The sequence below is a fragment of the Papio anubis genome, chromosome 6, assembly GCF_008728515.1.
Source record: "Papio anubis isolate 15944 chromosome 6, Panubis1.0, whole genome shotgun sequence".
NCBI classification, from domain to species: domain Eukaryota; kingdom Metazoa; phylum Chordata; class Mammalia; order Primates; family Cercopithecidae; genus Papio; species Papio anubis.
The window spans coordinates 23,364,040-23,391,911 of NC_044981.1; the positions used below are offsets into that span (position 1 = coordinate 23,364,040).

Consider the following 27,872-nt stretch of genomic DNA (forward strand, 5'->3'; position numbering starts at 1 on the left):
GGAGACATGATTAGCAAAAGAAAGAGCTTGAGCCAAGAGGTGAAGGCAAGAAAGTGTATCCTGAAGGACACAGAAGGGACAGAGGCAGGAAGGCTTTCTCTGGTATCCTAAAGAGTTTGGGGTTGACCCTGGACAGAGAGCTGCTAGGAGAACTTGGGTAAGGCAAAGACACACGTATTACATTTTAGAAAAAATGATATCACTGGTAATACAGAAAATATATCAGAGTTGAAGCCACTGGGTACATCATGGTTCAAGTCCCTGAGAATGAGAACTGAGACCTAAGGGGGTGGCAGGTAGAGGGGAATTCATGATGAACTCATAGTTTGAAATAAGTTGAGTTCACATATTCAGAGAAGTGTTTAGGGTAGTGGGAAAGACAAGATTTGGGCATAAGAGAAAGAAGAAAAATGTGAGAGAGTTGAGATTATGTAGTGCTTTATCATCGCATGTATAGTCTCTTGACACACTCTTTATTTCATGTCTTAGCTGACTAGAAATAAACTTCACGAGGGTGGGAATTTTGCTTTATTTCTTTATTTCCACCATCTAGAACTGTGCCTGAACCACAGTGAGCACTCAGGAAAAATTTACTGAAAAGATGAATTATTCGGAATTGTAGTTGAAAAGATGTCTTCAGAGGAGTTTACTTCTTATATGCAACGGACATGAATTAGGGCATAGAGTGAAACTGTGGGCAAAGCATTGAGTGGATAATGTCATTTGATGCCAAAAAAAGAAGCATTGAGGAATTAGGAAGAACAAGAGATAATGAGGTCCTAGATAACATGGAAGCAATTGTGGAAAACTGCTTTAAATGTCATAGAGCACTAAGAAGGAATTCATAAATGACCTCATAAAGAAGTCCACTGTGGTTTCCCTGCAGAGGTGAGAATAAAATCAGAGTGCTAAGGATTGAGAGATTAAGAGGAGATGATGGTATTATTCCTCTTTTCAGACAATTGAGAGAGAGAAGAGAACAGCAGTAGCCGTTGCCAGAAATATTGAGTAAGGGATAATTTTGTCTATGTTTTTACATTCTTATTTAGAGCTGTTAAGTTATGATTAAGTAAGAAATTAGTAGTGAAGCTGAGGTTGAAGACAGGACAGAGTGGTAACAGGAGGAAGAAGATGTACAGAGGGTATAAGACCAGATCTGTTTGGTTTCCAGCTGTAACCTGAGTTCCATGCAAGCACTGGCTATATCATACACACTCAGTAAATCATTATTAATTGAATGAATACATTTTTGAATGAGATAATGATAAAACAAGTGAATACACATGGGTCAGAATCAGGAAACAGGTAGAATAGGAGCTTTCACTGGTGGGGGACGGGGGCTTGTCTGTGTCTTTGTCTTACTTCTTCCAGGCAAACACAGCTTGACTCCCATGCTTTTTTGTGCTTTTCCGGATATTAAGGGGCTAGTGGCTTTCTGGGCCCTAAACCCACACCTTTGGTGCTCTTCTCTCTGCACTTACATACAATTAGACATGATGTGATCACACATCTGTCTCCACTTTCCTTCTCCTCCAGCCTAAGTTTTTTAGTTCCACTTAATTCCACCACGCCTTGAATGACTCATTTTATTTTATTTTCATGTATACATCCTCATCTCACCCTCTTAATCAACTCACCCACATTCCACCTGGTCTCCCTATTCCACCTCCTCTTCCTATTCCACCTCTGAGCATTGCATAGATTATCTGAGATTTCAAGGCAACCTTTCTGCCTGTTTTGCAATTAAACTTGTCTCTTATAAATGCATGAGAAAACCTCACCTCCTTTATGAAGTTGTCAGAGACTCCTTACAAAATACTAACTCAATGGTATAACTCATCTGCTATTTTTATGAGTGGATTAGCTTCAGATTGTTTTTCCATGGAGACACACAGGATGTATAGTATTTACTTGCATAGCACACTCCTCATGAGGACTTCTTGGAGTGCTCATCTTTTCCCCGAGCACTTGAAGTAAATTCTCCTTTTTTCCTCCTATTCATAATGAATATGAATTATTTTATAGGAATAACATTAAATCATCTCTAAGTTAGTACTTTTGTAAATTCTAACGTAGCTATTAGTAACAAATATTTTTAAAAGAATCACACCAGTACTCCAGACTCTTTGAATAGGTTAGAGCACAATTAAGGTAGACTTAAATATTCGAACAGACAGAAAGCTTCTCCCTGTATGGCTGCAGACTGTAACCTTTCTGACCAGACATCTTTTCAGTTTGAATTTCTGGTGACGAGGGGATTTTGACAAGGTGTCCCTTCACTAAGTTAACCACAAATCATATGACAGCAACTCAAAGATTATGCCTTATTCTTAAGTACAATGTGGCTAATATTGATTTATAATAGAGAAGTTGTATTCGTTATCTATTAATCATTGCATAATAAATTACCCAATGACAGAGAGGCTTAATGTATTTATTAAAACTGTCTCATACAGTCTCTATGGGTCAGAAATCCAGGAGGAGCTTACCTGGGTGATTCTGGTTCTAGCCGTCTCATGAGGTTTCAGTCAAGATGTCAGCAGGGCCTGCAGTCATCGAAAGGGTCCACAGGGGCTGAAGATGCGCTTCCAGGTGGCTCACTTTTCATGTCTGACAAGTTAGTGCTGGCTTTTAGTAGGAAGCCTCAGTTCCTCACCATGAGGCCTCTCTTCCCTCCACCCCCATGAGGCTTCTGGAGTGTCTTCATTTTATCTAGCAGGTGACTTTTCCCGGAAAGTGTTACAAGAGGGCAAGGCAGAAGTCTCCAAGTCCTTTACGTTCAGCCTGAGCTCACACACCATCATTCCTGCAATGTCTTGTGACTTACACAGGTCAGCTTAATTCAGTATGAGAGGAAACCACACAAAAGCCTGAATACCAGGACTCGGTGATTGATGGGTCTTCTTGACCTGGGTTTTGCAGAACGGATGTAAGAAAGAACTACATGTATGCCTATAGAGGTATTCCTGTGTATGTAAGTATTTCTAGATTATGTGTTTGTGATGGTTACTTTTATCTGTTAACTTGACTGCATCACAGGGTGCCCAGATTAAACATTATTTCTGGGTATGTCTGTGAGGGTGTTTCCAGAAGAGATTAGCATTTGAATCAATTGACCCAACAAAGCAGATTGCCTCCCCAGTGTAGGTGAACAGCATCTAACATAGGTGGTGGAAGGAGGAATTTGCCTGTTTTTATTTCTGCCTGCCTACTTGAGTTGGAACATTGATCTTCTGCTCTTGGACTGGAAATTACACCATCTGGGATTACCCAGGCTCCTATTGACTCTGTTTTATATGTCTGTTTAACTATTAGGATTCCTCTTATATTAAAATGCTTTGTTTACCTCAAACTTTTTACATTTTTATTACTTATCTTAGTGCCTTCACTGCAATTAGTGCTAAATATTTACCAAAAATAAAGAAGAGACATCGATATACATATTTTGGCATACTTATTTTCTACATTTATTTTCAAGCATTTCAGGGATAGTGAAGAGTCCAGATCAGTTTGCATTCAGCCAAATCTGTTGGCTATATTTACTCCAAATGCCCATGCATGATTTCAAGGGCATAATGGATATTGCAGGGACTTGGAGTCCTCTTCCAAGAAAACTGGAACCCCTGCCGGGATGTGGATAGCAGCTGTGTAGTCCTGACAACGGGGACTGTGTTATATGGCTGGATTAGATGTTCATTAAGGGAAAGTGGTGTATCTGAGCTTTATACTCAAGATTTACCACTAATGCTTTCCAGACCCACAGGAATCTTCTGCACTTGTTTTTCTCCACTAACTTTAAGAGACTTAAAATCAGTCATGGGAAGTCAGAGACCAGTCCTGTGTCTCAAAGATGTGGAGATTTTGGCATCTATCCTTCTAACTGACTTGCAGTAGAAGAATAGCCTAACAAAATCTTGTTCATGTTACACGTGCTTATTTGCACTAAACACAGATACGTAATCCAGAAAAATGACTGCAAGCACACTGGTACAAGGTTCAGCAACTTGCACCCGATTGCAGTGACATTGTGCGTAACCGGCTAGCAAAGACTTGGAGCCCAGGGGCAAATCATTTAATGTATCCATGTCTCTTTTGCCTCCCTGCCTTGTAAAACTAGAGCGATGATGGCTGGTATGTCTTACAGGACTCTTGTGACAAATGGCTAATAAAAATCCAAGCAAAAGCACTGTGCAAAAAAGGGAACTATAGGAGGCACGGTGTAACCTGATGACAGAGCCCAAGAGACCCAAGCGCTTTGGGGATAATTAGCAGATTTTGGCAATATCTTCAATGTCACTAAGGTCTGAGTAACCACAACTTCAAGAAGTTCATTCTGTGGTTGACTCAGGTACAGACTCGTTCACTTTATCAGGATCCACTTTATTACTTTTTTTGATAGCAAGACCAATGTTGGTCAATTGAGTCAGGTCATACGGTAGCAGGGCCAATGAAACATAAGGAGTCAGGTCAACCAAAAGGATGAATTCAGGCCTGTTTGGTCACACTGATGGACTTTGGCCCTGGTATCTTTTTACTCTGCTTTATTAATAAAGATATTTAAATTTTTCTGGTAGAGAAGAGGGCTGATTCTCAACTAGAATGTTTTCCAGACTGTTTTGTACACAAGATATCTCACAGGGTGTAGTGGCTTACCCCTATAATCCCAACACTTTGGAAAGCTGAGGCAGGTGGATCACTTGAGGCCAGGAGTTCAAGACCAGCCTGGGCAACATGTTGAAACTTCATATCTACTAAATACAAAATATTTAAAAACACAAAAATTATCCAGGCATGGTGGCGCACACCTGTAGTCCCAGCTATTCGAGAGGCTGAGGCAGGAGAGTCTGTTGAACCTGGGAGGCAGAGGCTGAAGTGAGCCAAGATTGCACCACTGCACTCCAGCACAGGCAACAGAGCAAGACTCTTTCTACAAATAATAATAATAGTAATAACTCATGGGAGACTTGCACATTTATCCCCTATAGGCAAGGCAGATTTATTAGATGAAGATATCAAAATACTTTCCATTGAGGAAACAGGTTGGAGGTGGGAGGCTGTAACCATGCTTGATTTTGTACCACCCTAACCTTTGCTAAAAAGTAAGTATACTTTTTGACAACACATTTTATTAAACTGAAATGTATTTTGTTCTGAAGGGTTGGAAAAAAGCTAAAGAAGTGGGAAGGAATTTGTGTTAAAACTTATACAATAAAGGAAAATTTTCCAGCAACATGGAAAGACATCAGAATTGAAATCCTAGTGAACCACTATGTGAAATGGACAACTGGCTTATTATTCCAATTTTATAGAAAAGAAAAACGAGACATAAATGTTAACATCTAGATGTGTATGATGATTACATGAGATAAATTTGGGTCTCTAATTTGAATGTTTTGAGGGCAGGAATGCATTAGGACTTTCTAAAATATTAAATGGGCCAATCTAAATATGTGATCAAAATTTTTCAGAGGTATATTGTGTGGTATTTACAGCAAGATGAGAATGTATTTTAAATTGATCTTTGATCATATTTTTATTCTTTTAAACATGTTCTGCCTCATTTTCTCTGTAATAATAACTATAATTATATCCATTCCTCATTACAAAGCTGCTCTTTTTTCTTTTCTGACATTCTGCCTTCATTGACTAACGATGGTGAGGCTACCCCCTGAGGTTACTTATACAATTAAAGAGATTGGGAAGGAATGTTACATGCAGTCCACACTGTATGTGATACAGACAGGAGACAGGAGGGCAGAGACCCTGACAAGAGCTCCACCCTCAAGCCTGGACCCGTGGCCCTAAATGAGAACAGGCATTGCTCTTTTCCTGCCCAAATATTCCTTTATCCAAAACTACCCTGGCCCTCCATGCCCCCTATCCTGTACCTATAAAAACCCCAAACTCTACTGGCAGAGGAATAGAGTGGCACAGTAGAGAAGGAAAAAATAGAAATCTCTGAATGTTGAAGAGGGCCCTGGACAGTCAGAGAGGAGTTTGGCTGGGGACAGCTGAGCTCCAGGGGAAGATCATCATCCCACTCCATCCCCTCTCCAGCCCCCCAACCTACAGAGAGCCACCTCCATCACTCAGTAAAACCTCTGCATTCACCATCTTTCAAGTCCATGTAACCTGATTCTTCTTGTATGCTGGACAAGAACCCAAGTTCCAAGAGGGCAGGGTATATGTCACCCTGATTCTCCACTGGGCTGTTTAACACTTAGCCATCTGTGAACAGCAACTGCTAAAAGAGCATTAATTGTAACACATGCCTTCTGGGGCTCCAGAGGTTGTGGGCAACTGCTAGATGCTGCCCCTGGCACCTGAAGGCACTAGCCCTGGTTCCTGCACCCACTTACCTGCATGCTCCACCTCCTGCAAGGGGTTTGAGTCCAGCAACAAAGGAAAACAAGCTACCACCAACCCCCCATACCCTCCCTGTGGCAAGACTCTTGACAGGGTCAGGGGACTCTCCCCTCTCCTATGCATTATTCCAGTTTAGTTACTTACAAAATAAACTTGCCAGAATTAGTGTTTACTACACAAGTTAAGAAACTATTTCAACATGTGTGAGCTTCTAAAAATCAAATCAATGCTCTTCTGTCCAATTTTGGCCAAGGCTTCATGATCTCTTTCCTTAAAACATCAATTTAAATTATACCATTACTTTTCTCTCTTTCTTCCCCTTATCCTATCCAATTATTACTAGAGACATTTAAAAAAAAAAAAAATCCTTTCCTTTCCCATGCTTGGTTTCCTCAATAGCGATTTTATATAGAAAACATTTGACATTATAGTGTAGCTTTTCATAGTTAAAATTAAATCTTTCATTAAAAAGAGGAGTCTATTTTTTCAGACTTGTAGGGCTCTGGGAAGTGGACTTATGGGAAAAAATGACTTTGTATTTACTTATAGATAAATAACCATGTGTCTGTAATTAGTAAGAGATTCAATGTATATAATTTATCTTTTTCTTATGCGTTGTCTGTTAAAGATGACCTTGTGTTTCCTGATATATTGTCAAGTAAAAGATTTTGTAAGAATGCTCCTATATTCCTACATTCCTACATTATTTTATTGCATTGCTCATCAATTTTGCATTTTCTCCCTCTCTCATAATCTTAGCCTTTCCTTTATTTGAAGTAATTATCTAGTTCATAGAAAATTGTTTAATTTGGTTATTTTAATTACTTCAAAGAGAAATTCTAATGCAGAATGATTTTTTATATATCTCTTACAGACTCAAAGTATACACTACTATTATAAAAATCTTCCCTGCCTAGCTCATATTACCCCTGACTCCTACCCCATGGTTCCCTAGCTTATTGAATGTACTCATAGCATCCTTACCAGTCTGTATTGCTATCATGTGTTTTTCTAATCTGTTCCCCCAGAGTAATGGTGAAATCCTTGAGGGCACGGATCTTATCTTTTTCAACTCTATTTTCGGCACCTCGCATTGTGAGTTGTAAGTAGTTCAATAAATAACTGTAGATGTCAAAATAAATAAATGTCAGCCAATTTTTATTTATATTCAAAGATAAAATTTTATTTATTGTCATCATTAACTTTACCCAATCTATTTTTTATTGTTTGTTTCAAATTACATCAATAAAAATGTGACAATAACCATGCTCATCCTTAGACTAACACCAATGTTTAGAAGCAGTTTCACCATATAGTTCCATTTTTTAAAAATTCAAAATATTTGCTATATTCTTTGAGTCTTCCCAAAGAAATCTTTGAGCTAATTGTTGATTTCTCAGATTTCTATTTTGTTATCTTTAAGACACTCTTTAAATCTCATCAATAATCTTCATGGAAATTAATTATATTGTACCCAAACATTATAAAATCTTACCATTCAAAGATACTTTAGAGTTAATCTTAACCATTCTTCAAAAAATTAGCAATGAAGTTCTTTTGGATTGATTGATATTCATGTACCCAAGAAAGACAGGTAGAATATTAATTCATTTTATTATTTCCAAAGAGAAGGTGTGAAAATAAACTAGAGCACAGTTGAGCTGGCAGAACTGAGTTTGTGTTCACGAAACTGAAAAGGTTGGACCACAATGTGGTTTAGTGATGATATATTAATGTAGATAACAATTAAATCTCAGAGACTTACCATATTGAAAGTTTATTTTTTGGTTCACACAAATCTGATCTATCGGATAGGGGCTTTTCTCCATTCATTTACTCAGGAATTCAGGTTCCAGTCCAATATGCACCGTTCGGCCTGGTTGCAGCACGGTAAGCAAACCTGGAGGCAGCATGTGAGCTCTTAATTGCCTTGGACCAAAATTATATGTCACTGTTGGTGCCATTTATTTGACTAAAACTAGTCATAAAGACCTGGTAGACCCTACCTTGGCTGGTCTCTACCTAGTTATCGCCCCTTGTCACCATGTATTAATTAAATGCACTCTCCTTTCCATATGCATAATGGACTGACTTCTCTTCAAGTGACCCAACACAAAGACATCCAGTCTCTGCATGGAGTTCAAAGGTCAGGGTCACTGGTTGTGCTTGTTAAGGAGTATAGAACCAGACATTGGAATTCATGGCAGTCTCTACCACAGGATGTTTTGATCAAGTATGCTACATTGAATGCCTTTCACAATCAAAACACAGTTCTAGGTGGTCAGTTATATTTTTATATATCACAATTCAATTAGATGTAGAGACCAAGAACAGAAAACAAACAAAAAATAACCATAGCATTGCTTTTTAAATCAGTTCTCACAGAAAAATATCAGTATTGTTAGTTCAAATCCTTGGAAAGACCAGATTTGATGAGTTAAGATTTAACATCCACTGAGTTAGGACCTTTAGCTTCCTTAACTGTTTTATTTCTCATAATTTTCAGTAAAAGCTCAATGAGCATTTTTATGTACTAAGAAAACACTGAGGTCATTTTACTAGCTGTGAAGTGATCATGACATCTCACTAGTCAAGTGGTGCAGTTCAAAATAAGAGGATGAAAGAACAATTACAATTCTTACTTTTTAAACGGAGATATTGAACTAATAAAATTGTAAAAAGTAGCTTAAAGAGAATTTACTGTATTTTTTCCTTTTCTTTACTTTCAATCAGATCCTCATAATATCCATGCAAACCACAGGCTACAAACTATGGCAAGACATGGCCCCACAGCAGTGCATGCTTTAAGGTTTATCTTCCCTGCGCTCTTTGAGGCGGAATAAACATGGTTACTAATGGAATATTTCTGAGCTTATATTTGACTAAAACATAGGCTCAAATCAATTAGCAAAAATCAGCTATACAATAGGAGGATTAGATAAATGATTATTTCTAGAACCATCTGACACCTCTTTAGGAAAACAGCAGCTGTTAACCCAAATCCATCACTTAGAACTTTTCTAATAATAATATGTAGCTCAGTCTGAATTTTCAGACCAAATAGCTTAATCTGAATTTTCCATCTAATAGTTTCTTGTGTAAGGCATAAAATATATTTTTAAATGGGACTCCAGCATTGAGTTGAAAAACTGCTTGTTTCATTCAGGTAAGAGCAGTGACATTTTGTACAACTAAAAAAAAAAAAAAATTACTTTCTGTCTCTGCCTTTGTTTATCCATTTCTAAAAAGAAATTCTTTCAATTTTCATAGCATAATTTGGAAAAACATATTTAGAGCCCAATTTGCAATAACATAAAATTCTGAAAACCTTCAAAATGAAAATGAATTCATTTAACAATTTTATGTTTTTGTCTCACTCTGCAAAAATATACCAAATAAAAATAAAGATGAGGGATCCTATGAAGCAACTTTCAGACATTCAGAACCAAAAAGACAAAAAGAGAATTAAAGTAAAATATGATTTACCCAGGAATTACATCAGTGAGCCAAATACAGCCTCAAATTTCAATCTGTGCTTCACAGCAGCCAGTAAAAAGAAAAAAAAACATATTTTGTTAGTTCATATAAATAAATTAATTAAAAATGAATGAATGAATGAATGAATAAAGCAAACCAGTTTCTCAATTCTGAAATATTTCCTGGAACTGAGAACTGAAAGGAATTTCTACCATGGACACACAAGTAGGGAGACTGGATTAAGTCTTTAAAACCTCCTGGGTCATAGATGTGATATGAAGTATCTTTTGACTTTTTATTTTAATGTTTAATGATTATGACAATAATGGCTAATAATTTCCCACGACCCATTTATTCAACAGTTGTTGATGGCATATATAATGAGTGCTGGGTGTTAAGGAAGCAATGGTGAAGGAGAGACACCCTCCATACCCTCATGGTGCTTGCAGCCTAGTGGAGCTATGAAAATATAGGCAAGTGAGTCCTGTGATTCGAGAAGTAATGAGAAGGGTCTTCTAAGCATTGGGGTAAAGCTTGCAAAGACCCTGAAGAGAGAAAGTAATGGCCATTCTGAGAACTGAAAGTTTGCACAGTGCACAGAGGGCATGAAGAACAAAGGAAAGGTGAGATTACAGATGTATGCTGGTAACTAGATCATAAAGGGCTTCATAAGTCATGTTAATGAATCTGGACTTCAACATGAGGACAGTGAACCAAAGCAAAGTTTAATGAAAATGATTCCGTGGTTTACCAAAACAGAACACTCAAAAAACAACCAACGAAGAAACTGAACTCCAGCAATGTGATTGGATGAACTCTAACATAATGAAAAGTTTATAAAGTGTGAGATGAACAGGGAAATGTAATGCTTATTCTGTGTGACCTGCTACTAGTCCCTCATATAGCAATTGCTTTCTACTCCACGAGGGACCAGACTGCAAGAGACACAGCTCATTCCCTTGCAGTCTTGAGTTTCTTCCAACAGATACACACTCTATTAGCCTAGCAGAGGTCACACATCTGGCATGGCTGCTTGTATCAGCAACAGCAGTAAAGATGCACCATGGGCCAAGGAGAATCTATCTTGGTGGCTTGTGATAATATTAAATGCCTCATGTTTTCTGCCTTCTAGTGAAGGAGGATAGTTTCTGCTATCAGAATTAAAAGGGCTGGGCACAGTGGCTCACACCTGTAACCCCAGCACTCTGGGAGGCCAAGGCGGGCAGATCACCTGAGGTCAAGAGATGGAGACCATCCTGGCCAACATGGTGAAACCCCGTCTCTACTAAAAATACAAAAATTAGCCAGGCATGGTGGCGTGCAGCTGTAGTCCCAGCTACTCGGGAGGCTGAGGCAGAATTGCTTGAATCCAGGAGGCAGAGGTTGCAGTGAGCCAAGATCGCACCACTGCACTCCAGCCTAGCGACAAAGTGAGACCCTGTCTGAAAAAAAAAAAAAAAAAAAAAGAAAAAAAAAAAATTAAAACAGAAGCTTGACAGAGTCAGAAACTTTTTGTTATAGTTATGTCTTCAGTGAACTGAGAACAGTGAGCTTTGCTTTCCTTAGAAGACAGGGGCTAAGAAGATTCTCTTCCCTGTGTGTTACAAGAGAGGAAACATGCATGTCTTCTCAACGCAAGCCTCACCCTTTCCAACTATGCACCCAGGTCTCCTCCACACAGCAACCCCTTCCCTGAGCAGACACATCAGTTTTTAGGGCTGGAATTTAATTTCCTTACCCAGTGAAAAATTAAAATGCTTAAGTAATAACATTCAGCAACATTGTCTGCTCTCTGGTAATTCACAGAAACAGGGCAATTATGCATTGCCTCGGGTGGCTGATGAGGCCACTTTGAATTTCAGGCATTATTTAATAATACCCATGCTTGCATCTAAGTGCACTGTTATAATTATTGGCCATAAAGCTGGGGGGGAGGGGCATGTATGTATGGGGGAAATAGTTTTAACTATTTAATTTGATGATGTAACAACACACTCTTGCCATTACCATTCCTGCAAATTCACATCTAGCAACAACATGCAACACCTTTATAAGTCAGTATTTCTCTGCATGCATTCTAGTTTAAACTTTTAAAAACCATATAATTACCACTTCAAGTGAAGAGGGCTTTAGGGTGCAGCCACCATCAAGGATATATTAAAATTAAAATGAAAACACATTGAGGGACCAGAGAGAAGATTGTGACATGTGGGGCAATGAAACTGTATAAGGAATTTCAGTGCCTGAATTATTCACAGATTATCTATTTTGGCAGTCTTCTTTTCTTTTATAAGAAAACCCACTCATAGATAAGTCTTAATTTTCCTTTTGGCTGATATAGTTTGGGGAAGGGGTCATCTTTAATAAGGTGGTCATATGTGTTGAGGAGAATATCTAATAGTGTTAGGGCAGTTGACTTTGAACCCAGTAAGCAATGGTTCAAACCCCAGTATAATCTCCTTCATAACCTCATAAGTCACAAGGCTTCAGAGTACTTCTTCAGGAAACCGAATTTCCAAATACAATCTGTTCCACAGATATGTGAGGTTATGCTATTTGGCTCATGAAAAAGAACTGGAAATAACAAAGCTGTGCTTGTTAATCTTAGAAAAAACGAATATAGAGGATATAATTGTTTTAGATTGTCTGCCAGGTTTGTCAAAAAGAAATTGGGATTTGATTTATTGATCTTCATTGCTCCAGTGGGTAAAATATCTCCAAGAGATAAAATATGCAGAAAGCAAATTTCCACTGAATATAAGATGTATTTTTACATTTGAGTCTGTGATAACCATTTGTCATAATTATTTTCTAGAGATATATATATTTTTTTGCCCCAGATGGCAAGTTGCTTAGAACCTAAGGCTCCTTTCAATTCTATACAATCCAAGAATATATGGAATGGACTGGGAACAAAGAGAGGGACTGGCATTTAAAGTCTTTTAGTAAGTTTAAATTTATTTCATTGAAATGGGTCTCTGTCGGATAGGAACCCAACTTTCCCCATCTGTATCTCCATCTCCTTCTCCCATGACACGCCCCACTAATGGTTTCCAGTGGCAGAAGTCCAAGATACAGTAATCCTGTTTGTTTGATGACTAAACATCCTTTTATGCCTGGAGGATCAACTCTTAACAGTCAAACAAACTGAATTAGTGCCTAATGCCGAAACCAGAGCACTCTCTGGACTTTAAAGAGTGGCCTGAATCACCAATATTTCTATTCTAATTCGTGTCTCCCTAGAGGAAAAATCACTTTGCTTCATTTCAGTTGACTATGACAAACTTTTGGGAATATAATTGACCAAAAGAGCACTGAATTTAAAATGCATGTTGAGGTTCTTGGGTAGCATGAATCCATACCAAGTATACAGAGAGACCACGAACTGGCATATGTTTCTCACTTTCTCATAGTAAATGTTTTGATTTGACTTGATTTGCATTTAGGGTAAGTAAAATTGAAACTGAGATGAATGTGTAAGCTGTTTAGAAAGACGTGCCTAAGTCTGATCTGAATTTTACCTAACGTTAATTAACCCTTTAGGGAGAAGAATTTTGCATTATTTATTTGTCCTACTCATATATAATCTGGCTAGAGCTTATGGTTGCCAACATATTATTATTATTTTTTTTTTAAATTTTTTTTTTTTTTTTTTTTGAGACGGAGTCTCCCTCTGTCGCCAGGCTGGAGTGCAGTGAAGCGATCTCGGCTCACTGGCTCCTCCGGAGTTCCGCCTTCTCACCCTCCAGCCTCCCGAGGTAGCTGCATTCTGAAAGAGCCCTGGCAGCGCCCGGCTAATTTTTGCATTTTAGTAGGGCCGGGGTTCCGTGGTCTCGATCTCCTGACTGCTGTGATCCGCCCGCCTCGGCCTCTCCCAAAGTGCTGGGAGTTGCAGTGAGAGCCACAGCCTAAGCAGCCAACATATTATTATTTCATGAAATCTCCCTCTTACTGTGTGAAAATCTTTCGCATGTTCAGATTATTTGTCCTCCTGACCTGGAAGAGACGACCTGCTCTCTGGGAAGTTGATGTCCCATGGAAGACCTGACACTGAAGATTCTGTTATAGTTATTTATTCTAGGAAGGAATACCAAACCCCCTGGATCTTCTGTGACATGGAAAGCAAATTGTGAACTAGAAATAAAGAAGAGAGAGTGAGATGGAGTCCAAGATAGAGTATTTCTCTTTCACAATGTAGTTTCAGGAAGACTTCTATGATATAATCCTAGCATAGAGATTTGCGATTTAGGAAGGAACATTATTCAATGACATCCTCTTCCCCACTCTTCTAAGGTGCTTTCCAAGTTCCAGGAACTGCATTTTTAGATAAACAAGACCATAGGGAAAGGAATTATGTCATCATGACTATGCACATAGAAAAACCAACAGTAAAGATAAAACTTTTATCTCATATGTCAGACTTTCATTATTTTTCTTTTTCATATGAAACCAACAATATTTAGAAGACTATTGGACATCATTTCTTGCCACAGACTCAGTACTTCGCTGTTATTAACCATGGTCGGACTCCAGTTGGACCTGTTCTGAATTAATCTGAAGTTCTTATTTAAATGGAAAAGATTATTTAAGAGTCAACTCCTCATTCTGTTGACAAGAATAAAGTATGCATAGAAAGTCCTGTCATCATCACAGGTAGCCCTGATAGTCACATTCTACCAAAACCATGTCATCTGTTATGTTTGGAATAGATCATCTTTCAACAACCTCCCAACTACTCACCCTGCTGTGAACCATCTTTATCATTCCCTGCTCTGAAAATTGGTTTTTTTTTTTTTCAGAGATAAGGAGGTAAAAAATTAAATTAGAGTAATTTAAGCATCACATTTACTCAGAATATGTTGCTTTTTAATTTCCAGTTCAACATTTGTCTTTAATTAGGAAGAAAGAATACATGCGTTACTTTGTCATAGCTAGTTAATCTTATCATTTTTTTCTTTGTCCCAATACATTTTGGAACAAATGTTATTCTCCATTCATCCTGACACTAAATTGGTTAGCCAAACCCAAAGATCTACTAATAATCCTGCTTTGGATGGGAGAGTGACTGAGATAAGGAGGCAATAGAGGAGATGAATTGACAAATGGAAGGAATAGAATTCTGGTTGACGTCCTTGTCTCTAAGCTGTAGCAGCAAGTATCCTAAGTACATAAGATTGTTAAATAATGATATCATTTGATTATCACCTCTTGCAGTAGAAGTCAAACTCCAGATTGCATTTATCTCTTTCTCTATTTGTCTCCTCTATTATCTTACATATAGATTAGGTATACGTACATGTACCTGGTTGAAAAGGAATATCCATCTATTCAGATTCAGGGATTAACGGAATACAAAATCAGTCTTTTTCTTTATTTAAAAAAGCCACTTTTTTTTTTGTAGTATAGCCTTCTTGGTTCTCTTTCTTAAGAAAAGGTATTAAAATTTGAACCTGTTCAGAGAATGTTAATTTTAACCATCAGTTAGAATTCAAATATCAGTTAGAATCACAAATAAGTGATTCCTCAGATTCATATGCAACTTGCAATGCAGTTTCAAGTTTGGTTGTGGTGAAATCCTAAATTAGTGTATGTGGACAGTGGGAATGCCCAGAAATCTTTTAGATGATTGACCAAAATGGGAGAGGGTTTTTATAGTATAACCTGAGGTTTTGAAATAATAACATCATAATCCTACGTATTCAAATAATTATCAAGTTAATATAAACAAAGAGTTTTAGAGATTTCAGAAAACCTATAGCAAAGACATCATGCCCATGTCATAATTCGTAATCTATCTATAATTTTCAGATATACAAGGATAAAATTATAATTCTTCCTTATCTAATATGACTAATATATATTAGTACAAAGATATCCAGGGCTGTTCATCGGATTGTTAAAAACTTTGATATGTGTCTATGTTTCTGTTTTTATATGAGTACCATGCTCTTTTGGTTACTGTATCCTTTTAACATAGTTTGAAGTCAATGTGATGCCTCCAGCTTTGTTCTTTTTGCTTTAGATTGCTTTGGCTATACAAGCTCTTTTTTGGCTCCATATTAATTTTAGAATAGTTTTTTCTAGTTCTGTGAAAAATGATGTGCTTAGTTTTTTTTTTTTTTTTTTTTTTTTTTTTTTTTTTTGATACGGAGTCTCGCTCTGTCGCCCAGGCTGGAGTGCAGTGGCGCCATCCTGGCTCACTGCAAGCTCCGCCTCCCGGGTTCACGTCATTCTCCTGCCTCAGCCTCCTGAGTAGCTGGGACTACAGGCGCCCGCCACCTACGCCCGGCTAATTTTTTTGTATTTTTAGTAGAGACGGGGTTTCACCAGGTTAGCCAGGATGGCCTCAGTCTCCTGACCTGGTGATCCGCTCGCCTCGGCCTCCCATAGTGCTGGGATTACAGGCGTGAGCCACCGCACCCGGCCTATGTGCGTATTTTTATAGTGATAGCATTGAATCTGTAAATTGCTTTGGACAGTATGACCATTTTAACGATATTGATTCTTCCAGTCCATGAATGTGGAATATTTTTCACATTTTTGTGTGTGTGTGTGCCATCTATGATTTATTTCACAGTAGTGTTTTATAGTTCTCCTTATCGTGATCTTTTTCATCCTTGGTTAGATGTATCCCTCGGGATTTTATTTACTTTGTGGTTAATTGTAAATTGGATTGTGTTCTTGATTTGTCACTCAGCATGGATGTTATTGGTGTATAGAAATACTACTGATTTTTGTACATTGATTTTCTATCCTGAAACTTGACTGAAACTGTGTATCAGTTCCAGGAACCTTTTGGGAGAGTCTGTAGGGTTTTCTATGTATAAAATCATGTTGTCAGCAAAGAGAGATCGTTTGACTACTTCTGGAAGGCTTTTATTTCTTTCTCTTGCCTGATTACTCTGGCTAGGCCTTCCACTATTAATATTTTAAAGAAAGATCCTGATGTCTATCTTCTAATAAATTAAGTGTGTTATAATAAATTAACGTGTGTTATATGATACACAATTTTTAATAGAATGCTTTGTGTATCTATTATATAATCCATTTTCTTTCAATCTTTTATGTGTTTTTGTTTGTAAATACTTTGAACAATGCCTTGCACATAATATAGTCAGTAATTATATACTACTTTATACTGTAATTCTTTTATGAGAAAGCTAAAAATATACAATTATAGTCTTCAGTCTTTTTTATTTCTATTAAAAGTAGCAAAAGAATTTAAATCAGCATTCTCCTTTTATATATAATAAAAGATAAAAGCCATTTCTTGCTTTTGTTGTTGTTGATTTGTTGGTCCTTATCCAAGTGGTTTATTTTTGTTAAACCAAAAACAATTTAAGAGGGAGGAAAAAAATTCCTGTCATTTAACAAAGTGTGTATCTGTCTATCCAGTTCAAACTAAATTAAATAAACAAAAATCTATTGAGTATGTAATATGTGAGCAACAATATTCTGTAGGCTATTAGGGTTCAAGGAAATATGTGCTCTCAGAAAATATTGTATTTTTTATTTTACAAAAACAGGCCACATAAAATGAGATGTCATATGATTCTTCACATTTTACATATGATCCAGCATTTGCATTTGTGGTTTGTTGCATGTGTCGTGATGATAAATTACTTAAGAATATAAATATATATGTGTGTGTGTATATATATATCTGTTATATATATGCATAGATAATTTTACTGTAATATTTAAAAATAATGACACTCAAAAAGGCTTTAAATATAATATTTGTGAGAATCAGTGCTGAAAAACTGTTATCAGTTTGCTAGGTGCTCATCTACATAAACTGAGATAAAGCAAATGTCTTGATCTGACATGTATATTTTATTCAAACAGGTCTAATAACTGAGCTGTGAAAGCTTAGAACCATTTGGTCCACTTTATTTAATCTCTGTTCTTTATAGTTTGACACTGTATTTCATTTTTAGTGAAAGTTCTATTGAAATGATCTTTCTTTTAATGTATCTTGGCATCTTAGGAGCATATTCCACAAGAAAATTTTTGATTGCTGTACATTTTTAATATCAACAACTACATAAAAAACCTCTCAGTGACTGAAATGAATTAAGCCATAATTGTCCTTGGCTTTCATGTTTCGGTAAAGCCACAGAATTAAACACCTTGGAGATTTTCTTAGCCCTTAAGCTGATTTCTCTCCATTTAACATTTCTGAAGTTAAAAGAATCAACCACAAAAAGAAGTCAAGGGCAACTGCAGAAGTAAACTCAGAAACAATAAAGAGTGAGTTTAAAGAGCACCTGCAATTGATGATAAAAGTGAAAATATCAACCATTTATATTTTTCCTCATATAATGTAAAATATCAATTGATAAGCCTGTCACAAACTGGAGTGACAATTAATTGAATTATTCAGCATTAATTAGTGACTGGATTTTCTTAAATGTATGGATATTTAACATGATATAAATATGCAATATACTTTCCACCTGAATGGGTTGGGATTTAGCTTTTTTTTATTGTATTTTTACACTTTCCATTAATTTGACAGCATTGAATGTAAATCAGCTTGAGTTTATTGCTCTAAGAGAGTCTCAGTTAAAAACTGTACAATTACAAATTCATCTAAGAGGACACTAAAAGTGACTTTTAAACTAAGGAAGTACATGTTCAGACATTGTGGCTCTGGGTTCCTCTCATCACTAATCCCTGCCACAAGGATTAACCTGTAATTCCCAACACCCATAGAAGTAAGGTTCTGACATGATGTCATTTGCTATAGCTCTTTTTTTTTTTTTTTTTTTTTTTTTTTTAGTGTTGCATGAATATATCAACAGATACAAATGAATTCTGATATTAAAAATTCATTTAATCTTCAACTCTGTTGTTTTATGGTAAATAGTGATTTAAGACAAATATTCTACATTTTTAAAATTTTGTTTTATTATAACTTTAAGTTCTGGGATACATGTGCAGAACGTGCAGGTTTGTTACATAGGTATACACTTGCCATGGTGGTTTGCTGTACTCATCATCTACATTAGGAATATTCTACTTTTTAATCCAATATTTCTGCATTGGTTAATAATTTTAAGAAGAATAAAAATTATGTATGAACTATGAAGATTAAATGATAAGTTACATAATGATAAGAGAATTCTTGAAACTGACCGGATATTGATTCAATTGGTCAAAAATAAATCACTCCTTTCAAAAACAGAGGAAATGTCAAAGCCCTATATTCATAATGTCCATGAAAATATTTCTAGATGTTGAGAGGGGAATGCAAGGGAGTAAGAGAGTACAGGGCTGGAGAAAGAATTGAACCACTCAATGCTATTTAACAGAAAAAGTTGAAAGTTTTCATTGATCCACCACTGTTTTGACACATATGGTTAAAAGTATGTATTCTTATTTTTTATATTTTACCTTTTATTAGGGCAGACACAAATTTTATCTAAGTGTTTAATTTTCTGATAAAACGTCTCTATGATCTCCACCAGGCCACACATAATGCTCTTTAGGAATAATTGTTTCTGTTATAAACTGGCTTGTGTCCTTCTCCCACCAAGTTCTTCTATTGAAGTCCTGATCTCCAGGACCTCAGAATGTGACTGTATTTGGAGATAGAGTTTATACAAAAGTGTAATTATTAAGCTAAAACAATGTCACTAAGGTGGTCCCAATACAATATAATTGGTGTCCTTTTAAGAAGGAAGATTAGGACATGGATGCACACAGGAAAGGTCATGTAAAGATAAAGGGAAGAGAAGATGGCCATCTTCAAGCCAAGGAGAGAGGTCTCAGAAGAAACCAGCCCTGTTGACAAGTTGGTCAGACTTTCAGCCTCCAGAATTGTGAGAAAACAAATTTCTGTTTCTGTTGCTGAAGCCACCCAGTCTGTGGTACCTTGTAATGGCAGCCCTAGAGAACTAATATAGTTCTCGCTATATATTATATACATATAATTATAATTATATTATATTATAATATATTTTATATATTATATATTGTATTATAATACATATCTCTTTATATATTATATATAGTATATATAGTATACAATATAATTATATATATAATTATATGTAGTTATATATAGTATATATAATTATATAGTACATAATATATTATGTACTATAAAAATATATAATATATATTATATAAAGAACTATATATTATATTATTATATTATAATATATATTTATAATATATAATATAAAGAACTATATTATAATTATATATATAATTATACGTAGAGAGAACTATATTAGTTCTCTCTATTTATAATTGGAAATCTAAACCAAGACAGGTAGAATTGTGCTAGGAAGAGAAGTGTCTTAATACAATTATCATTATGACCTAAGTTCTTCTGAGAGTTGAAACAGGAATAATATTTTTTTCGCTCGGTTTATACTATTCCTGCTCCATAATACTGTGCTGAAATGGAAAACCTATCCAAGAGAATCTAATTATTTCTCCTAAATTATTAATATATTTGGATATTAAGCTTTTGATATTTTCCATAGCATTAGAAATGCTCTGATATTAGTTCATTACTTTTACCACTACAGCTTTAAAGCCTGGAATAATGCTTAATGTAATGATTTTTTTTCTGGCTCTACTATAATGCAAAAGAAATGGGAATACCTGCCATGAAATCAAAGGAAGACATTGATTTATGCTCTGGGAAGAATGAATTGAAAATTGAATAAAGACAAGAGAAAATAAAATTTCCTAGACCCAGAACAAATGGAAATTGATTTAATTTACCGAAAAGAAATCACCTCTTTGAGTAGTCAAGCAAAGCATTAGGATCTTGCTGACTACCAGGAAAGGACAAATTAGAATTAGAAGAATCTATGAGTATGTGGACTCCAAATTACTATAGTACCTTTCTGGTAAATTTCTCCATTTTACACAAAACATTAAGTAACATTTCAGGGAATCATGAGTTTTTTCCACCAGTAACGTATAATGATATTAAAACATTTTCTTGGCCTTGCCTTTTAAAAAAAGATTAAATTATATTCTGTCTTGCAGGCACACACCACATGCATTTTTGATAGTGGTGTTTGAAACATATGGGCATTTCAGATGTCTACAGTTTTCCTAATAACTTTTGACTCCTCTTTAAAAAACTTCATTTCCAGAGTCATGGCTAAGAATCCTTGGAAAAGGATTCTTTAAAAAAAAGTGAAATATGGGGATGGTCACATGTATCAGGACATAGACTTCTTGCTAGTATAGGACTGACCCCCATGCAACACTTTTAGATTTATAACGAATGGGTCAGGAAACCTGTTTGCCTGCCAACTGTAAGAAAGTGAGAACAAGGGAAATATAAAAAAATTATATTTAAATATTCTCTGTACTGAAAAACAATGTGGCAGAATTGAAATAAGAGTATAGTACCTAAAAATCCCAATGATTTGAATTTCTTTTTGATCTCATCTTAGAGGGAAATTTTGACAAAAGCTGCACAGGACTTCATGTAGCACAAACTATATTGAGCTATTGGCATCATGTGAATGACATAATTTAAGACAGAATAGGACAGACATTTGGAAATATGCATGTGTTTCTATCTGAAGACCATCTCCATGGTTGGGATAAGTGATTTCCCCTGAGTGGAGTGGCTAGTCTCATATCATTCATCTTAGAGCAGGAAAGGAGGGAGATGGGCTTGAAGTGGTGAATGAGAGGTTCACCTTGCCCCCAAGTTAGCCTAGAGGACAGGTCCCAGCAATTGTAATTCCTCTTGGTATTTTACTTTTGTTATTTTCCAGTCACCTCTAGAGTTGCAATAGAGAGAGCTTAGTGTAAGCTGTGCTCTGGGGAATGGAGGGACTAGTTATGTCGATGCTTGGGGCAAGCAGTTCCCAGCAAAGCAATTGGCAGACATATGGAGAAGCCTGTTGTAAGAGTTAATCTACAAAGATCCAAGATGAAATGCTTTGGCAGGTTAGGAGGCTAAGTTAGTGACAACTGATGACCAGCATGAACTTTGGGAGTTCATGATAATTTTTTCTCAAGAGGACTCAGTAGAAGAAAGGCTTTTGAAATCTGTGGTTTAGAAGCTTGTGTCATTAATCTTTGGGTATTATAGGAATAAGTTTCTAAAGACCTTCGAGGGGGCCAAATATTATTAGCTTAAACTATATCTCTGGACTTGAAGTTCATCCTGTTCCCCAAGAACTTAGAAAATGGATAACAACTTATCCTCAATTAAAATGTACTGACATCATAGTAACAGTAGTGTGAAGAAGGGGAGGGTTAATCAAAACAAGGATGCTCAGGCAGTAGAAGCATGGAAAAAAATCAAAATTAGTTGTCGATCGTGTCCTCGGAGGAGTGTTTCAGATATAGGAAAGCTAAATCAAAATTAATCTTATTCTGGTGTCATTGACAAGATTATCCCTATTCTATTGTTAATAAATATATTTGGCCATCTTATCCTGATACTATTAAATACTTAATTCACTCAGTTCTCTCTGCTCCAAATATGTGTTCACCAAGCAACATTTTGATTATGTTTTAGCTTCTTATACATATCTACATTAGAAGCTTTAAAATTTCAATCTAGGAAGATATTAGCTGGAAGTATAGAACTGAAGGGGAGACTCAAGACTGCATTCAAATAAATGTGAAAATTTAAAATAAAAATTGGTTGCATTTAAATTGGGGAAGTTTGCAGGAGGAATTTGTGGAAACCTTGGTAGGCTCAAGCTGGCCAATCTGCCCTTATACATGCCATTTCTTGGCACTGCAACTATTTTGCTTACAAGGAGAGAAGGACTGGCCATGTAGACTAAAATATCAGTTGTCTTTCTCACTGGTGTTCTGTTGTGTATTTCAGAACAGAAAGATTAATGCTAATCTACTTATTTGATAGATTAACAATGATGGCTTAGAAAGAATAAATGTTTAGTTCTTATTCACTTAATAGTACAGGAATAACAAAACAGTAAAAATGTATGCAGATGTAGCTCTTAGATCATTTGGAACAGTTTTTATCCAACTCAGTAAAAAAGAAAAGAGCATAGAGAAGTATGCATGAGATATTTTTAAGTGCCAGCACTGGAATGGGCATACATCACTTCCACTGCTTCTTGCCACATATAGCTGAAAAGGAGATGAGCAATATAGTCTGGTGTGTCCCCAAGAAGAAAAAAAAAATAGCCTTGCTCAACCACTAACAGTCTATCACAATACAGGCTCATTGTACTGATAAAATCCATTTTCTGGGACCATAAGGCTGACAGCCAACCTTTGAATGAATAGTAAATTCCACAAGGTGGAATGTCAGAAATGAGGCACTTGTGGGAATAGACTGTGATAGATGACAGACAGACAGACAGACAGACACATAGATAGACAGCTTACTGTAGAGATAGGCTTCTCTAGAAAAGAAACACCAATTTACACCTCTGTATTTTTCTTCTTTAGATATACATATGAACAAGTTTTTCCTACAATGGCTAGTTTTTCTTTATAAAAAGTATTAATATCTTTAATATTATACAATATTAATACATGTATATATTCATATGTATATATAAAAGTGTGTCCATATATACCTATGCATGCATAGCTACAGTGACTGGACATCTGCACATTTAGTAAGATACAGTGGTTCAACTGCTTCCTTGGGAGATTGGTTCTAGGACCCCCAGAGACAACAAAATCCAGGGATGCTCAAGTCCCTTATATAAAATGGTGTAGTATGTGCATTTAAGCTACACACAACCTCCCATATACTTTAAGTCATCTCTAGATTACTTATAATACCTACTATAATGTAAATACTATGTAAATAGCTGTTATACCTTTTTTTAATCTGTACTACTTTTATTGTGTTATTTATTGAATATTTTTCTACCTGTGCTTAGTTGAATCTAGAGATGTGGGAACCCAGCCCACACATACAAAGGGCTGTCTGTATATAAAATCGTGATAAAATCATTTGATATTTTAGTTATGATTTTCTTCAAAATTACTATAAAGGTTTCATTCAATGATATCATTATCTCTCATGGATTTAACTCTTTAATTACCATATATATGCTGATGAGTCTCAACATTTATATTTTGCCCAGATCTCTCTTCTGAATTTCAGACTTTTCTAACGAACTGCCTTTTTAAGAACTCCGGCTGGAGGTCTAATCTGGGATTTCAAATTTGACATTTCTAAAAGAGGAGAACCTGATCTCAACCTAACCTCACCTGCAGACGAATTCCTCCCTCATCTCAGGAAATGGGGTGTCTATTCTTCTCAGCGCTCAGGCTTCAAAAGCTATGGTGCCATCTTTGACATTTTTCTTTCACTCACAACTTACAGAAAATCTCTCAGCCAGTACTGTCAGCTCTGTCTTCAAAACGTGTCTGTAAAGCAACCATTCTTTCCATCCTCACAGTCATACTCCTGGTTCAGACCACCAGCATGAGTATGTGGAGTTCTGAAGCTACCCTTTAACTGTTTCCTCAAGTGCTACCCTTCAATGCAGTCCCAACCCTGTAGTCAGAGAGAACCTTACAATCTAAGACAGGTAACATTACTCCTCTGTTGCAGCCCTCTGGTGGATTGTCATTTGGGGATAAAAGATAAAATCCATACAATGACTGCAAAGCGCTACCGGATCTACTCAAATTCTTGTTATCTTTCTAAGGTCATCCCAACTACTCTCCATTTTGTTCCTCCTGCCCTGGACATGCTGGCCTCTGGCTTTCCTTGAACAAGCCATGCATACTTCTCCTCAAGTGTGCATTGAGGTAGAAGTTTTTCTATTCCTGGAATGGTCTTTTCTCAGACACTGTTCTGGGTCACTCCCTCTTTTTCTTCAGTCATATGCTAAAATAGTTACTTTGTTAGTGATGTCTTGGCTCCCATCTAAGATGTCAGCTCCTGTTCCCTGACACTGCATATCTCATTGTATATTTTACTTTTCCCCTTGGGTGCTTATTGCTTCTAGCATACTATACATTTTACTTAATGATTCTTTAATTGTTGATGTCTTGTATTAGAACACTGGCTCCATTAAGTCAGGGATTTCTTTTTTGGTTTTGTTTGCTGATATTCCCCTAGTACCCAGAAAAATGCTATGGACATAGTAGGTATTCATAAATATTTGTAAAATTAATCCTATAGTCATATACCTATTAATACCATGCCTTCTCTGACATGGGGAGTCGCAGACAGGATATTCCATATTTTTGTGTTTCAGAAGAGAATATCTCCTATTGTGAGATATACTATTGTTCAGAATAATCTTGACACTTTTACTATCTACCTTTTAGCTGTCACAATCCATTTTTTGCTTATGTAGACATATGTTTACATATATAACTCCAAAAGTTTTATTTATTGATATATTTTAATTTCTTAAGGCCAAAGTTGTTCTTACTTTCTCCATTTGTTTTTTCCTTCTTCTTACCTTTACTTACTTTAGATTGCAGGCATTATTGTTCTAGATTATATTTAGAGGGATTGTATATTTGTCAACCAAAGTTTCTCTTTTCCCAGTAATTTTGAGGGAATGATGTTTCTGTTATGATTTTGTAGATATTTCTAATTCCTTTTTGCCTTCCAGCTACATGAGACTTCTATTTGCTTAATCTTGTAGGAAGTTCTCAGAATCTGTACATCTCTATCATGAAATAAAAACACTATTCCTATATTTTCTTTAGCTCATAAACTGTCTCTTTCCTCAATGAGTTCAGATAGATCAAAATGTACATGTTCTCATTTTCAGGTTAAAAGTTATGTTAATTATAATAGGGTAATATTCAAGACAAAAATTATTTTTTCATTTTAATAGTATTGTGCACCAACATCAAAAATTCTCCCCCTTTTTTTGTTGCCTGATTCTTACAAAATCATTTTGAGAACTTCCATCATGTATGTGGTTGTGAGATTACAACTGAGGTTAATTTCAACAACAACCTTGCCAATAAAGACTCAAGGGGGCAAGTAGCAAAGGGTTTTCTCCACTCTCTAGCATCTAGGTAGGCCTTTTCCATGACATGGCCTAACTTTGAATAGTGGCTTGAGCAGGTGGCACTTAGAAATGGGCATGTGGCATGTTTGTTCATAGCCAGCATATACCAGTACCATGATGTACTGATGCATATACTTTTGATGAGGCACAGACTGACTAATCAATTTCCCTTCAGAATCTGTTAATAGAAGATGAGCCTCTCTGGTATTCACCTATGTCACAAATTTGTCCAAGGCAGGAAAGTGGGATTAGTTAGTGATGTTTATCCAGAAATGAAATTAAGGGCATGGAACTCATTTTCACAAGAAATATATTGTATTCAATAATGTGAGAGCAGCTAAGTTTAAAAGATATTGGGCACCCACTGAGCCCCAGAGGCTATATTCTCAATATATAAATGATGTGTCTTTGCTATTTTAGCAGGCTAAATCGCCATTATTTTTGGTAGCCACTTGTCATAGTTCCTTGTGATTAAAAATGCAATGATTATCATCAGTGTACATTACCTCACTCCTGCCACCTATCCCAGGCCTCTTGTCAGATGACCCAAGATTCAGATGTGGTTATAGCACAGAATAGTGAATTATGTGGTTAGAGGGTTTTCTTCCGTTTGTAACCTCACAAAATGCAACACTGGCTACCACTGAATCAAAAGAGAATGAATCAGAAGGATGTGAATAAATATGAAGAATTATAATGTGATATAAAGAGCATTGCGTTTAAAGTTAGAAGACCTGGGATGAAGCTTTTGCCCTAACATTTAACAGCTCTACTGTTAATGACTGCCTACCTACTTTCTAGGATTGTTGTGAGGATTAGGTAAACTGTGTAAGCAAGACTTATGTTGTATAAGCTATAAAGCACTTAACTATCAATAATACATGTTGGTCGGGCGCAGTGGCTCATGCCTGTAATCCCAGCACTTTGGGAGGCCAAGGTGGGCAGATCATCTGAGGTCAGGAGTTCAGCCTGGCCAAAATGGCAAAACACTGTCTCTACTAAAAGCACAAAAATTAGCCAGGCATTGTGGTGGACGCCTGTAATCTCAGCTGAGGCAGCCTCTTGCCGGAGGCTGAGGCAAGAGAATTGCATGAACCTGGGAGGTGGAGGTTGCGGTGAGCTTAGATCACACCACCGCACTCAAGCCTGGGCGACAGAGCAAAATTCTGTCTCAAATAATAATAATAATATATGCTATTATTGATAAGATTATTATTTATGGCTGAATAAGACCAAACCCTGTAAAAGTTAGAAAGTTTGTTTTTAGTATCTGGAAGATCCTTAGTGGTACTAAATAGATACCTTTCTTCATCTCTCAACAGATGTTTCAATTCATGCCATCACATCTTTGAAAACTGGCAATTCAGCCTTGCCTTGAGCATTTCCTTGTACAGGAAACACATTATCCCTTAAGGAGTCCATTTCACCATCAGACAGTTCTGAAGGATGTACGCGGTTCTCAACATTGAAACCAGTGCTGGCTCCTGGTTTGAATTTCTGAAGACACTCCAGTCTGGTGGTTGTGCTCACCACTCCTCCAAATTGGCCACCTATGACTTTCATGACAATAAATCTAATGGACCCTTGCCAAGCTTATCTTATTTTCTCAGCAGCATTTGACCCAGTTGGCATTCTTGCCTTCTTAGAGACTCCTTCTGTCCTTGATTCTCCCTATGTCACTTTCTCCTGGATGCCTGCCTATGTCTCTGGGCATGGCTTCCCCATATCCTTTGCCAGTGTATCCACCTCAATTCCAAAAAAAATGATAACCTACAGAAATGCTTTGTCCCACACAAAATATTTACCTAAATGTTAAAGTTTTCTTTAGGCTTCCAGTCAGTTTACTCAGAAAAGCATGTAATATCGTGCATGGGAATAAAAGGAGTTGATAAATAGAAAATGTTCACTTTTCTCCTTAAAAGAATAACATAATTTGGATGGATATTCTTTTTTTTATTAAAATATTCTTTTTCATTAAAAATAATACGCAAACGAAAAACATTGATGATCTCACTTTCTGTGTTTGTTACTGAATTATATCTGCAAAATTCCCAAGTACTT

General features: G+C 36.4%; 1 long non-coding RNA gene across 2 annotated transcripts; it reads left to right on the top strand.

Moving 5' to 3' along the window:
* Positions 1-819: 819 nt before the first annotated feature.
* Positions 820-27,865, top strand: LOC108585379. Of its 2 annotated transcripts, none has more exons than XR_001901594.3 (4): positions 820-1,008; positions 7,395-7,468; positions 10,206-10,466; positions 27,134-27,865. It is a non-coding gene; the product is annotated as an uncharacterized LOC108585379 (long non-coding RNA). The 2 variants fall into 2 exon arrangements; XR_004184238.1 differs by lacking the exon at positions 820-1,008 and adding an exon at positions 2,904-2,974.
* The last annotated feature ends 7 nt before the right edge of the window (positions 27,866-27,872 follow it).